This window comes from Pristis pectinata, chromosome 8, assembly GCF_009764475.1.
Source record: "Pristis pectinata isolate sPriPec2 chromosome 8, sPriPec2.1.pri, whole genome shotgun sequence".
Classification (NCBI taxonomy): domain Eukaryota; kingdom Metazoa; phylum Chordata; class Chondrichthyes; order Rhinopristiformes; family Pristidae; genus Pristis; species Pristis pectinata.
This window is the reverse complement of record NC_067412.1, coordinates 43,056,899-43,072,853: the sequence shown is the minus strand read 5'-3', so window position 1 is coordinate 43,072,853 and position 15,955 is coordinate 43,056,899. Positions and strand designations below refer to the sequence as shown.

General features: G+C 43.3%; 1 protein-coding gene across 3 annotated transcripts in view; it reads right to left on the bottom strand.

Moving 5' to 3' along the window:
* Positions 1 to 15,955, bottom strand: part of LOC127573910 (myosin phosphatase Rho-interacting protein-like) — a 178,489-nt gene that overhangs the window by 142,645 nt on the left and 19,889 nt on the right. The window lies entirely within an intron of this gene.

Here is a 15,955-nt window from a genome sequence, read left to right as displayed (position 1 = left end):
GGGGGGTGGGGTGCAAAAAATCTGCAAGCACAGAATGGCCTGGATTTTTGCAGTCAATGGTGAAGCAACAGTGATTATTGTCAACCAAACAATGCTGGCTACAGATATCTTGATATCTCTATGGAGTGGACTCTCTTTTCCAAATTAGTTGTTTTCGGGCATCAGTTGAAGGGGATCACTGACATCCAGCAGCTGTGATATCATCAAGCTGACTGAGCAGCCAGTGGCATTAAGGAATTCACACAAACAAACTAGAATGATCATGCACAATATTTTAATTAACGTTAAATATTATAGTATTAAGATTGGCACATGGACACACGATTAAAGTAGATGGTGAAATGCAGTATTTCTGAAAAAAATTAAAATGCATTTTATTTTGTAATATTTACACGAACAAATTCCACATACGTAAATTGTTTTCTTCTGGATACTGATGTGTTTACCAAGCAGTGATAATGGCTTAATGGGTAAGAACTCAGTCATGGAACAAAGCATGTTTTATTTATTTGTTTTCTGAGATGTGGACATTGCTGGAAATGCCAGCTTTTATTGTCCATCTCAATTGGTCCTCCACATGTGAGGCCTGACTCAGTGAGACAGCAGATTTCCTTCCCTGAAGCAGATGAGTAAACCAGACAGGATTTTACCAGAATCTGGTGGCTCCATGGTCAACATTACTGACTCTAGGTTACAGAGTCATACAGCATGGAAACAGGCCCTTCGGCCCAACTGATCCATGCCAACCAAGATGCTCCATCCAAGCTAGTCCCATTTGCCAGTGTTTGGCCTATAACCCTCAAAACCTTTTCAATCCATGTACTTGTTCAACTGTCTTTTAAAAGTTGTTATTGTACCTGCCTCAATCACTTCTTCTGGCAGCTCATTCCACATGGATACCATCCTGTGTGTAAAAAAAAAGTAAATCTTTCCCCTCTTGCCTTAAACCTATGCCCTCTAGTTCTTGATACCCCAACTCTGGGAAAAAGACCTATCTATTCACCCTATCTATGCCCCTCATGATTTTATACACCTCTATAAAATCATCTCTCAGTCTCCTATGCTCCAAGGAATAAAGTCCCAGCCTGTCCAACCTCTCTCTGAACTCAGTCCCTTAAGTCCTGGCAGCATGTTAGTAAATCTTTACTGTACTCTTTCCAGTTTAATAACATCTTTCTCATAGCAGGGCAGCCAAAACTGAACACAATACTCTACAAGTGTGGCCTTCACCAACTTCCTGTACAACCACACCATGACTTCCCAACTTCTTTACTCAATGGAGATAAATGCAGACACTGGAATCTGGAGCAACACGCACAAAATACTGGAGGAACTCAGCCTGACATGCTAAGTTCCTCCAGCATTTTGTGCATGTTGTTTTGTACTCAATGCCCTGACTTATGAAGGCCAGCGTGCCAAAAGCCTTCTTCAACACCTTGTTACTCCATTTTCAGGGAACTATGTACTTGTACTCCAAGGTCCCTCTGTTCTACAATGCTCCCCAGGGCCTTGCCATTCACTGTGAAAATCCTAGCTGGATTTGACTTTCCAAAATACAACACCTCACATTTATCCAAATTAAACTCCTTTTGCCATTCCTCAACCCACTTATTCAGCTGATCAAGATCCCCCTGATATTTTTGATAACCTTTTTCTTTGTCCACTACACCACCTATTTTAGTGTCATCTGCAAACTTACTAACCATGGCTTGTACATTCTTATCCAAATTGTTGATATAGATTACAAACAACAATGGGCCCAGCACCAACCAAGTTTGTTCCAAATTTATTTAATTACTTGAATTTAAATTCTCCAGCTGCAATGGTGGTTTTACGCTCATGTCCCTGAATCAATGGTCAGAACTCTGACTGCTAGATCAGTATCTCAATTACTAGTCTACCAAACCACAAGGAATTATACAGAAGGATTGGTTTACAAGATCTTGCCAATTTAACCAATTTTATTTGATTCCTGTAGAGAAAGCTGCAAAACAGTGCAGCCTGTGAGGAAGACCAGATCACTGGCACAACATCAGGATTGTCAAGTTAAACCATGAATGCAAGTAATCCTGAATTTGTCACTTTCATGCCAATAGTTCTGTGGCCACCACAATTACAGAACTTGGCCAATGATTCTGGAGAAGTTCGATGTCAGATGTTTTCTTGTCCTGGGCATTTCCCTCTTCACAGTTTGTATTACGCTATGGATTTGGTCTGAACTCACTTAGGTGATTCATGGAAAGTTTTCATGAAAATAGTGAAATTACTTGAGAAGACAGAATCCATCAAATGAATCTCTTTTATTAAAAACAGGCACAATGCAAGTTAAATTCACTCACACTTGGTTCCATCATAAAATGAGTGTCTCAATCCACCATGGCTTTCAACTAATACTGCTATTTCCAAAAAAAGACTGTAGCTGAGTGTTATTAAATATTCTACTAGCAATTAAACAAACATAAGCACAACATAACCAGAATGTATGCCTTAACCTCCTTTGCCTAACACTAACGTATCACAACAGAATATCACGTTTCTTGAGGAAAACCTAGCCAAACTACATATTTTCAAACATTTACATATAGAACCATAGAACAACACAGCACAATACAGGCCCTTCGGCCCACCATGTTGTGCCAACCTTCAAACCACTCCTAAGACTATCTAACCCTTTCCTCCCACATATCCCTCATCTTAAATTCCTCCATATGCTGATCTAACAATCTCTTGAACTTGACCAACGTATCAGCCTCCACCACCACCCCGGCAGCGCATTCCATGCACCAACCACTCTCTGGGTGAAAAACCTCCCTCTGACGTCTCCCTTGAACTTCCCACCCATTACCTTAAAGCCATGCCCTCTTGTATTGAGCATTGGTGCCCTGGGAAAGAGGTGCTGGCTGTCCACTCTATCTATTCCTCTTAATATTTTGTATACCTCTATCATATCTCCCCTCATCCTCCTTCTCTCCAATGAGTAAAGCCCTAGCTCCTTTAGTCTCTCCTCATAATCCATACTCTCTAATCCAGGCAGCATCCCGGTAAATCTCCTCTGCACCCTTTCCAATGCTTCCACATCCTTCCCATAATGAGGCAACCAGAACTGGACACAGTACTCCAAGTGTAGTCTAACCAGAGTTTTTTTTAAAAGCTACATCATTACTTTGCAGCTCTTAAACTCGATCCCACAACTTATGAAAGCTAACACCCCATAAGCTTTCTTAACCACCTGTGTGGCAACTTTCAGTGATCTGTGGATATGAACCCTCAGATCCCTCTGCTCCTCTACACTGCCCAGAATCCTGCCATTAACCTTGTACTCCGCCTTGGAGTTTGTCCTTCCAAAGTGTACCACTTCACACCTCTCCGGATTGAACTCCATCTGCCACTTGTCAGCCCAGCTCTGCATCCTATCAATATCCTTCTGTAAGCTTCGACAGCCCTCCACACTATCCACAACATCACTGATCTTTGTGTCATCTGCAAACTTGCTAAGCCACCCTTCCACCCCCTCATCTAAGTCATTAATAAATATCACAAAAAGCAGAGGTCTCAGAACCGATCCCTGCGGGACACCACCAGTCACAGCCCTCCAACCCGAATGCATTCCCTCCACTACAACCCTCTGCTTTCGACAGGCAAGCCAATTCTGAATTCACACAGCCAAGCCTCCCTGGATCCCTTGGCCTCTGACCTTCTGAAGAAGTCTACCATGCGGAACCTTGTCAAACGCCTTACTAAAATCCATGTAGACCACGTCCACTACACTACCCTCATCAGTCTTCCTGGTCACCTCCTCAAAGAACCCTATCAGGCAAGTGAAGCAAGATCCTTCCCTTCACAAATCCATGCTGGCTGTCCCTAATCAGTCCATGATTCTCTAAATGATCATAGATCCTATCTCTTAGAATCCTTTCTAGCAGCTTACCCACCACAGACTGGTCTGTAATTCCCTGGACTATCCCTACTACCTTTTTTGAATAAGGGGACAACATTTGCCACCCTCCAATCCTCCAGTACCATCCCCGTGGACAACGAGGACTCAAAGATCCTAGCCAATGGTTCAGCAATCTCCTCCCTAGCCTCCCGAAGCAGCCTGGGGAATATTCCATCAGGCCCTGGGGACTGTCCTAATATTTTCTAACAGCTCCAACACATCCTCTCTCTTGATATCTACATACTCTAGAACATTACCCTTACCAACACTGTCCTCAGCGTCATCAAGACCCCTCTCCTTGGTGAATACTGAAGAGAAGTATTCATTGAGAACCTCACCCACTTCCACAGCTTCCAGGCACATCTTCCCACCTTTGCCTCTAATCGGACCTACTTTAACTGTAGCCATCCTTCTGCTCTTCACATACGAGTAAAAAGCCTTGGGATTCTCCTTAACCCTACTCGCCAAAGCCTTTTCATGTCCCCTTCTTGCTCTCCTCAGCCCCTTCTTAAGTTCCCTCCTTGCTACTCTATATTCCTCATGAGCCCTGTCTGATCCTTGCTGCTTACACCTTATGTATGCTGCCTTCTTCTTCCTAACTAGTTGTTCCACCTCTCTTGTCACCCATGGTTCCTTCACCCTGCCATTCCTTCTCTGCCTCACCGGGACAAATTTATTTCTAACATCCTGCAAGAGATCCCTGAACAACGACCACACCTCCATAGTACATTTCCCTTCAAAAATGTCATCCCAATTCACACTCTCCTTGCCTTATAGCCTCATAATTCACCTTTCCCCAATTAAATATCTTCCTGTCCTCTTTGCTCCTATCCCTGTCCATGACAATTCTAAAGGTTAGGGAGCAGTGGTCACTGTCCCCCAAATGCTCACCCACCGAGAGATCTGTCACCTGACCCAGTTCATTACCTAAAACTAGATCTAATATGGCATCCCCTCTAGTCAGCCTGTCAATATACTGTGACAGGAATCCATCCTGTACACACTTAAACTTCACCCTGTCTAAACCTTGGGCACTAAGCAGGTGCCAATCAATATTTGGGAAGTTGAAGTCTCCCACTATAATAACCCTGTTATTTTTGCATCTTTCCAAAATCTGCCTCCCAATCTGCTCCTCAGTATCCCTACTGCTACCGGGCGGCCTACAGAATACTCCCAGTAGAGTAACTGCTCCTTTCTTTTTCCTAACTTTCACCCATATTGACTCGAGAGAGGATCCCTCTACATTATCCACCCTTTCTGCAGCTGTAATATTGTCCCTGACCAGTATCGCCACCCCTCCTCGTCTTCTGCCCTCCTCCTTATCCTTTTTAAAACACTGAAAACCAGGAATATTCAATATCCCTTCCTGCCCTGATGTCAGCCATGTCTCTGTGATAGCCACAATATCGTAGTCCCATGTACTTATCCAAGCCCTCAGTTCATCTCCCTTATTCCTGATGCTTCTTGCATTTAAGTAAATGCACTTTAGCCCATCTGCCTTACCACTTTTATAGCCTGTACTCTGCTTCTCCTTCCTCAAAGCCTCTCTACCCGTTTGATCTGACTTTTCCCCATCCCCTTCTTCCTCTGACCTACTCCTCCGGTTCCCATCCCCCTCGCAAACTAGTTTAAACCCTCCCAAACCACCCTAGCAAATCTGCCTGCAAGGATATTGCCCCCCCACCCCCCCTCAGGTTCGGGTGTAACCCGTCCTCTCTGTACAGGTCCCACCTTCCCCTGAAGAGATCCCAGTGATCCAAAAATCTAAAACCTTCCCGCCTGCACCAACTTCTCAGCCACTCATTTATTTGCCATCTCCGCCTATTCAGACCTTCACAATCACGTGGCACTGGCAGCAATCCCGAGATTGCTACCCTTGAGGTCCTGTTCTTCAGCCTTCTGCCTAGCTCGCCAAACTCACTTTTCAGGACTTCATCCTTCTTCCTACCTATGTTGTTGGTACCAACATGAACCACAACTTCTGGCTGTTCTCCCTCCTGCTCAAGAATGCTGTGGACCCGATCAGAGACATCCCAGACCCTGGCACGTGGGAGGCAACATACCATCCAGGATTCATGCTCACTGCCACAGAACCTCCTGTTTCCCTGACCATTGAGTCCCCTATCACTATCGCCTTCCTCTTCTCCTCCCTTCCCTTCTGAGCAGCAGGACCAGTCCCAGTGCCAGAGACCTGGCTACTGCTGCTAGGCCCCTGCAGGTCATCCCCCTCAACAGCTTCCAAAGCAGAAAACCTGTTATTGAGGGGAACAGCCTCCGGGGTCCTCCGTACTATCTGCCTGTTCGTTTTCTTTTTCCTTTTCTCTGCCCTGACAGTCACCCTTCTATCTACTTCCTGGACTCCAGAAGTACCTGCTCTAAGGGGGGGGGGGGGGGGGGGGGGGGGAGGGAAGGGAAGAGAGAGGTGGTGACTGTCTCCTGATGTACAGTATCTACATAACTCCCTCCCTCAATTTTGAGCCAAAGTTCCTCCAGCCTCAAGCACTTACTGCAGATGTGGCCAACATGGACCGCAGCAAGGTCCACAATCTCCCACATCAAGCAGCTGCAGCACACCACCATGTCCTCCATCTGAGATGATTCTTTTTTTATCCCCCCCTACCTAGTTTTTTCCTACTTAAAAATTTATAACAGATAACAGGGAAAACTTACCTTTATTTTTTTTAAAATTTTATTTACAGCATGGTAACAGGCCCTTCCAGCCCAATGAGTCTGTGCCGCCCATTTTAAACCCATATTAACCTACCCGTACATCTTTTGGAATGTGGGAGGAAACCGGAGCACCCGGAGGAAACCCACACAGATACGGGAGAACGTACAAACTCCTTACAGACAGCAACAGGAATCGAACCCCGATCGCTGGCGCTGTAATAGCGTCACGCTAACCGCTACGCTACCAGCTACTCACCTGCCTCACCCCTTTAAGCCGAAGCCCCTTGAGCCAAAGCCCAAATCACTCTGCTCACTCTCACTCTGCTACCCACTCCGACGCTGCCTGCTGGATATGGTGGTTTGCTTTTTAAACTGCCCGTGCTTTACCTGCTGACGTCACGAGTCTTATACTCTGTGGTATAAGAAAAGTAATTCCAATCTGTAATATTATGTGAATTCCTTGTTAAGAATGGAAAGGAGAGTTGAGAGGGGTGTGGAGTATGAATTCCAATTGACTGCGTTCAGTGAATTACGTATTCTATTCCATTATTTTGACATTTATTCCATTGATTATAATCCTATGCAGACACTGTGCACACTATAAATTCTAACAACTGCTGTTGTAGCACACTGGTAACTTGGGATCAAATTTTCCCTTAAAATACATGCTTCATCTTCCATTTTTTGCCCTTAGCTGTAAAAAGTACGTCTCCAAAGTTTACAATCGCAATATCTGAAGAAAAGCTCCCACCCCCAATTCAGGGCCAATGCTGCTAACATCAAAACAAAAAAATCACTCACCCTTTGCCTGTAAACATGCCAGTTCCCTTGGGTCTCTGTTTGAACCATGGGAGCCCTTGCACTATTGCAGTTTTCTCAGGCTAATTGCAGTGTAAAGCACAAACGGAATGCCTGCTGACATCACTTAATCTGACAATTCCAGGAACAGCAAACATGCAATGCATGGAATTTTGAGAAGGGTCACAATATTTTCATTAAAATATTGTCTATTGGTATTTAAATAGAGAACTCTTAATTTCAATCAATGCAGCCTTGTACAAGGCTGAACTAAAGTAGAAATCCACAGGGATTACTGAGGTTTCACAACGTCAGACTTTTGAAGCCTTCACCAAAATAGTTACAGATTAAGAAGATTTCCTTTGGACTATTATTGGATTTAAGACAAGAATTTTGAGCAATCAATTGATTCACTTTCGAAGGAAATACAAGTTCATCTGGCAAGTGAAGATTAACCATCTTTTTAAGTTCTTCAATTTCTCACCAGCAGCTTTCCTGTCCCCTTCCCACATTCTCTGCCTTTTCAGTTCTAACACTGCCGTTTGTCTCACAGCCAGTGAGACTAACATACAGAATGGACAAGACTTGATATAGAAGTGGCAGAGGGGAGATGGTTACTGACTAACACTGGACAAGGAAACTCTCATAAAGCTGACTTTAAAGGTAGAGTCCAGCGGATACACCTTACTCCAGCATTGAGCTAATATGTACCAGCCTGGTCCCACTTCAACTGGGAAGTAAAAACCTGGAACCAGGTTATTGCTTTATGCTTAGAATTGAGACATCTCATCTGTAGGCTTAACTTTCAAACAACATTCTGTTCAGCACTACCTCTCCCTAAGTTAATGCAGCAAATAGCCCAACATCTCTCACATGAAGCAGAGGGGAAGGGGGCCCTAATGGTAAAAGATGAAATTAAATCAATAGCAAGAAGCAATATAGGATCAGAAGATGTAAAATCTTTGTGGACAGAGTTGAGGAACCACAAAGGTAAAAAGACTCTGATGGGAGTTATGTACAGATCTGAGTAGTAGTCAATATGTTTGGTACAAAATACAGCAGGGACTAGAAAAGGCTTGCGAGAAAGGCAATGTTACAGTGATCATGGGGGGATTTCAATATGCAGGTAGACCGGGAAAGTCAGGTTGCTAGTGGGTAGTGGACCCCAAGAAAAGGAATTTGTGGAATGTCCACGAGTTTTTTTTTAGAGCAGCTTGTGGCAGAGCCCACTAGGAAACAGGCAATTCTGGATTTGGTGGTGTGTAATGAGGCAGACTTGATCAGGGAGCTTAAGGTGAAGGAACTCTTAGGAAGCAGTGACCATAATATGACAGAATTCACCCTGCAGTTTGAGAGTAGCTGAAATCTGATGTAACGGTATTACAGTTGAGTAAAGGTAACTATAGAGGCATGGAGGAGGGGCTGGCCAGAGTTGATTGGAAGGGGACCCGAGCAGGTAAGACGGTGGAGCAGCAGTGGCAGGAGTTTCTGGGAATAATTCGGAAGACAGCAGAATTTCATCCCAAGGAAGAAGACGCATACTAAGGGGAGGACGAGACAACCATGGCTGACAAGGGAAGTCACAGACAGCATAAAAGTATAGCTGAAGCCAACAGCACAATGCCCATCTTATCCCAGCTTCTCAACTTCAGAGTCAACAATTCAGTCACAGAGACACAGCAAGAGAGCATATACTTTCACAATGGGAGCAAGAACTGCCTGCAATGTCCAAGATAACAGCTAACAAAATTCCCTCACTCTTGTCAGCAGAGAGGGGTAGGTGAGGGTAATAGGGCTACAAAAACAGTGTCAAAATCATCAGCTTTCTGCTGTAATCCGGTGTAACCAGTCGATATTAGTGACAGCAAAACAATTAAATAAAAACAACTAACTACTTCATGAATAAATCATCTTGCTTCTCCTCAAAACAGGAAAATTGACCTGGAAGTCTGTGGGTTTTAGAGCAAGGAGAACTCTTGCCATAGACAGAACTCGCAGAGTGCTCTTCTGGTGCCAAGCACAACACTTCACACACGCGCAACATCTGTGTAAGATGGCAATGGAAAAAGGCACATCACAGCAAGAATTCAATCAGCAACATAGCCTGAAAAACAGCAGCATGCACAGACCAGACTAGCAACACCACATCACACTTCTCCATAATTACTCTCTGCAAAATGGACAATTGCTCACATTACAAGAGGCCTGGGGAGCTCTAGGACTCTCTGGTCTAGAATTTTTTTGTTAGCTTCCCATCTGCCATTGCTGCTGATCCGCACATTAACTCTGCGTACTTTTCAATGAACTCCCCCAACATCAAATCGGTCTCCAAAACTGGACAAATCCTCAATGGTAGGAGAGTGCAATGGAGCTGGGGTGGAGGAGGGGTTCTAGAACAAGACCTGTCTTTGTTCGAAAATCATTCAATGTTCAAATACATTTCACACACATTGAAAAAAAATTCAAAAAAGATTCAAAAATTAAAACAAATATTCTTAAAAGACATGTAAAAACAATTAACACTTAAACTGAAACAATTTAACAAGCAAATTATCGGAAACTTCCCTTTGTGCCCACAGCTGTTCCTTCCATTTAACTGAGCAGAGAGCTGGTTCTTTCCAACTGAAGCAAGCTGTCTGGGCAGAGTTCTCACAGAAGTGCTGGGAATCTGCATTTTGCTGCTGGACTCTCCAAGTCGAAGCGCTTTCAGCCAGACTCCCCATGTGGGAACCCAACATTGGTGTGCATTCTTGTAAAATACTTCCAACTATAAATCCAAGCCTTCTACATTCACCCGGAAATGCCAAGGTTGTTGTAGTTACCCTTACAAATATTAAGTAGATAATTACAAATATTTTCTCTCATAATCTAGGCCCATTAAAAAACATACCTTTTCCCTACATCCTGATTAGAAGCAGTCACGTCAAGGGATTGTGGACTCATCTTTCTTTATTTCCTTTCAGTTGCAGAATTGCAACTAGCTCAACATCTATTTTGATATTGTTGCCTTTCTTTCTACTGTTGGACTAACAAAGCTCATAGCCTAATTTGTTTCCAGATGCAAATCTGAAAAAACACCAACAGCTAAATATCAATTTACATTTATGTTGCTGTCAGGAGCTCTGCTACCTTTGGCTGTCAGGCTAATGTTTTACCTCCACATCAGTCATCTTTGTGCTGTAGGCTACATTAAAAAAATTCACGACACCCCCCTCACTCTTGTCAGCAACGAGATTCAGAACATTATCATGACATTACTAAAGAATGTATTGGGAATAGGAACACCTACAATAATACTGTATGGACCTTTCCATAAAAGCATAAAAAGAATCTGGAGTAGACCCTTCATCTGTTCTACCATTGACCAGGATTATGTCTAATCCTTTACCTCAGTCATTTTCTTACCCTAACCCCATATGTCTTGATTCCCTTAATACCAAAAAAAATCTATGAATCTCTACCCTCGACTAATCCCCTCCACAGTCCCCTTGGGGAGAAAGTTTCAAAGATTCACTACCCTCTGAGTGAAGAAATTTCACCTCATCTCAGTCTTGAATGGCTGACCATTTTGAGACTGTGACCCAATTCTAAATAGTCCAACTAGGAGAAACATCAACTGAACATCTACCCATCAACCCCAGTAAAAATTTTGCACATTTCCATGAGGTTACATCTCATTCTTCTGAAGTCAGAGTATAAGCCCAGTCTGTTTATTCTCCTCTAATATGACAAACCAACATCTCATGAATCAATGTAGTGAACCTTCACTTCAGTTCCTCTATTGCATGTATATCCTCAGACAGGCAGAGCAGGCATGTACAATGTATCCAAGATATAGTCTCATCTAGGTCCTACATGGTTGGAGGAAGACATCTCTACTCTTGTATTTAAATCCTCTTAAAATAAAGGCTAACATCCCCTCTGCCTGCCTACCTGAATGTTAACCTCTGCTAACACTCAGGTCCACCGAACAAGAACATCTGAAAAAGACTCTGCCTTTCTAATTTTTCCATCAGAGCTTGACCTCTCATATTTCACTTTACATTCCATTTGCCTTGTCCTCATTCATTCACTTAACCCTCCCGAGGCCTCTCTGCATCTTCCTCACAGTCCACACTATCTATATGAAAACCTAAATGGTCATACACGATTCCTTGATCCAAATACAGGCAGTCCCCAGGTCATGACAGGGTTCCATTCCTGAGAACTGTCCATAACCTGAACTGCTCATAAGTCGGAAATGAACAACAAGTGTGGGAGAGGATCACAGAAACAGCTGTGACAAGAGAGCGAGGAGACACGGGAAGAGCAGCCATCAGCCAGTCTCACCGATTCAGCGAGTGAGCGAGTCTGCTCAGCACTCCCAGCCCTGCTCAGCTTGACCCAGCCCGATTATTGCTTGAGTGGGGGCTAGTGGGAGAGAAGGTAGACTGAAATACTCTTCTTACCCGGCAGAAGATGCCTGCAGTCCTGCAGCAACCGTCAAATCCATCCCGCCTGTCTCCTAAATGCTCAATCATATGTACGGGGTGCCCAGAAGTCCAGCATTGGTGACCCAGGGATGGTCTGTAACTAATTCAGATTGTGAACAACTGAGGCACCAACACAGATCACCTCAGTATTCCAAACCGAAATTGACCCATTTATTCCTACTCTGTTCCCTTTCCACTAAGTAATCCTCAATCCTTTCCCCTGTGTTAACCCCGATATCACACACTCTAATTTTGTATAAATCTTGAGTGGCACCTTATCAAAAGCCTTCTGAAAGTCCAAATATGCCACAACTGGTTCCACCCTGTATATTCAGCTAACCACATCACAAAACTCATAATAAATTTATCAAACACGATTTCCCTTTCATAAATCCACAATGATCCTGCCCAATCCAGATATTCCACCCTGCTACAATTTCTTTAAGAACTGATTCCAAACCCTTTCCCTCCTGCTGGTGTCAGGCTAACTAGTCTATTGTTTACTGTTCCCGCTCCCCCCCCCACCCTCCTTTCTTGAATTTTCTTTTCTTATATTTGCTGCTTTCTACTCTCAGGAACCATTCTAAAACCAATGGACGTTTGGAAGGTGACAACCCATACATTCACTACACCTCTGCCTCCTCCTTCAAGGAGCATCTTAAAGGTTCATCAGAAGAGGGCTTTAATTCCCAGTGGTCGGATTCATCATGAAAATTGTACTCAAAAGAAGTCTGACTCAGCTTATCACACAGTGGCCCCCAAATTAACTTCCAGAATACATAATTGTCCTTCTAAAATTATGATTTCTTGAAAATCTGCCTTTAATCTAACAGTTAAATTCCACGTTATGCCTAGCTAATTTGAGACCATCACTATATAATTTATCAACAGTAATGAGATACGGAAATCATTCTTCCAACCTCACTTTGTATCTTCACTTACTTACAAACTTGGAAGCAGATAGATTAAATGATCTTCTCAAACTCTAGTTACACATTATAAAAGCACTGCTGCCTCATTCTGTTGACCTCCACAAACCCTTCATATATATACACACACACACACACACACACACACACACACACTCGGGTTACAAAGTTAATCTGTTTCATAAGAACAGAGAGCAAAATTACCTAAAAATAAACATCAAATAAGGTTATAGTTCAATTAAACTGCATAAACCAGAACTAAATGCAGTTTTACTATCGTAAGCCTTTATTTAAAGTTTGGAGAAAGAAGGGCAATTTGAGCTCTTCTACCCGGAGGCTATGAGCATTTATTTCTAGCAAGGATTTGAAGGGATGATGACAATCTCCCACAGTTTGGTTATGGGGAGGTGGTGGGGAGGTGGTGGAGAGAGGTAGGACAAAATAAAACAAGTAGTGTTATTCATATTTCCTTATCCAAAGAGCAGAATCCAAAAGTTACAATTGACCTTCAAAGGTCATGAGTTATGTACGCTGCTTGTCAGTAACACACTGGAATATAAAGTCACTCTGTAGTCAAGGTTCACTTCTCACAAGCTGCTAGTTGCACAGCCTTCTCTTCATCTCACTTCTTAAGATGTTTATCCAAAAGTACATCTTTATCTGTTCTCTTGCTCACCCAGGACACCTCTGCTCCTAGCCAAATTGCTCTGTCACTGAATTCTGTCATTTTTTGTTGGGCACAGTTCCAATTCAATAAAATTCCCATAAATTAATTGATTGACCTCCAATCCTACAACCACACCTTCAGAACCAATCCACACACTCAGGTGGAGGGTGATCAAACAAAAGAGCCACCTACACATCAGCTCTCACCTTGCACTGCCTGTACATCTACATTCACAGTCGCTACTTGTTAATCTCCACAGTGTAAGTAATACAGCAGGGAAGCAATAATAATTTTAAAAAATCACCCATGGGAAGTGTTGTTAAGGAAGAAGCAACATGAAGCAAGACATTGAAATCACCAAGATCTTGCCCAATGCACAAATTGGCACCAATGTTAACATGAAAACTGATGAAACCGCAGTCCTCTGTACCTTGAATGGTAAAGATCTGACAGGCAAACCACAGGGCTTGCCACTGTCAATTTTGAATTACATTCCAGAAACATTTAGTCAATCACTCATCATTCAGACAGGACATATTTCCCGGGAAACAGGTTATCAGATAAACTGAGGGGCTCATGCAACAGGTAACTTATAACGTGAACCCAGAATCATCCATTATTTTTAAATGGAACCTTGTCTAATATTACACCACATTCATAGAAGGTGCAGCTTTCTGTATGCTTTGACAATGAAGTCCACCTTTTCTCTAAATGCTTTTGCTCTGATTTCAGAATTAACAAAGCACCAGCAGAATACATTACAAGAATTATTAAACAACGTATACTGCATGTCAATAGTCGTTTGAAGTGGTTCAGTTGAACATGAAGCATTGTGTTGAATCTTCTGCACCCAGCACTAAGACAAGTATGCAATCAACAAACTATTTCACAGACACAATATTCTTTGTCTGCCACATGGAGCCAATTTAAAATTTAAACACCTGGACTAAAGGATTCTTTAGTTATACACTGCAGCCTCCTCACTCTGTCCAAATTCATCTGACATACCAGCTCATCCACTCATACTCACAAGAGAAGCAATTTAGCCACATTTACAAATGGTCCCAGAGTTCTAAACATTTCCTGTCGCTCAAGACAGCCTGACTTAGCAAGAATCCGGACACTGACAACGACAACAGGACAGATATTTCCCTGGGCCAAATGCAACATTTGCTGCGTGGTTTCTGGTCTTTCTTCTGCTTTTGTACTAGTCAACAGCAAAACTTCCAAATACTTGAGCCTCTTTCTCAACATCTTTCCTTTTTATTTTTTTCACTCCCACTAACTAAAAGCTATTTGCCTAGAAATTCTTTGACTCCTGAAAGACACGTCTAAAAGACACTGCTTTGGGGGTAGGGGGAGGCTCCACCACCAATTTTGCTTTCAGGGAGCTCAATCACAGACTAGGCCATGACACGGGCTGCTGTTGAGAAATGTCACACTTTAAAATGTGCTCTAAAGGCCTTATCTCCACAACGTATGGTGTATTGTCCTTCATCAATCGTGGAATTGAATTTAGGAGCTGGGAGGTATTGTTGCAGCTATATTGGACCCTGGTCAGACCCCACTTGGAGTACTGTGCTCAGTTCTGGTCGCCTCACTACAGGAAGGATGTGGAAGCCATAGGAAAGGTGCAGAGAAGATTTACAAGGATGCTGCCTGGAATGCAGAGCATGCCTTATGAAAGCAGGTTGAGGGAACTTGGCCTTTTCCCCTTGGAGCGACGGAGGACGGGGAGGGGGGGGGGGGGACCTGACAGAGGTATATAAGATGATGAGAGGCATTGATCGGGTGGATAGTCAGAGGCTTTTCCCCAGGGCTGAAATGGTGGCCATAAGAGGACATAGGTTTAAGGTGCTGGGGAGTAGGTATAGAGGAGATGTCAGGGGTAAGTTTTTTTATTCAGAGAGTGGTGAGTGTGTGGAATGGGCTGCAGGCAACAGTAGTGGAGGCGGATACAATAGGGTCTTTTAAGAGACTCTTGGATAGGTACATGGAGCTGAGAAAAATAAGGACTATGGGTAAGCCTAGTAATTTCTAGGGTAAGGACATGTACGGCACAGCTTTGTGGGCCGAAGGGCCTGAATTGTGCTGTAGGTTTTTTTATGTTTCTGACAGCACCTTCAACATTGCAGAGTTTATCAAGCTGAACAGACGATAGAAATTGAGAGGATGGAGATGGGGTTCAGGTGGCAGGAGGGGATGGTTGTGGTCTCAGAGTTAAGGGGCCTGATCAACATCAGCAGTGGCAGGGATGATGTAATGCAAGCAAACACCAAGAAATATGCTTAAAGCACCTCAATCACTGCAGCCATGGACTGGGCAAGTGTGGTCCCCTTTAAATAACACAGACTCAGAGCTGTTCTCTTGTTAAGGCCCACCTGTAGGTGAGTTACCTATGACATTAGCAATTAAACTTTGTTCAAATGATATCAAAACGAGTGATGCATGGCATTTGAGTTGCTGATCAAACTTGGCTGCC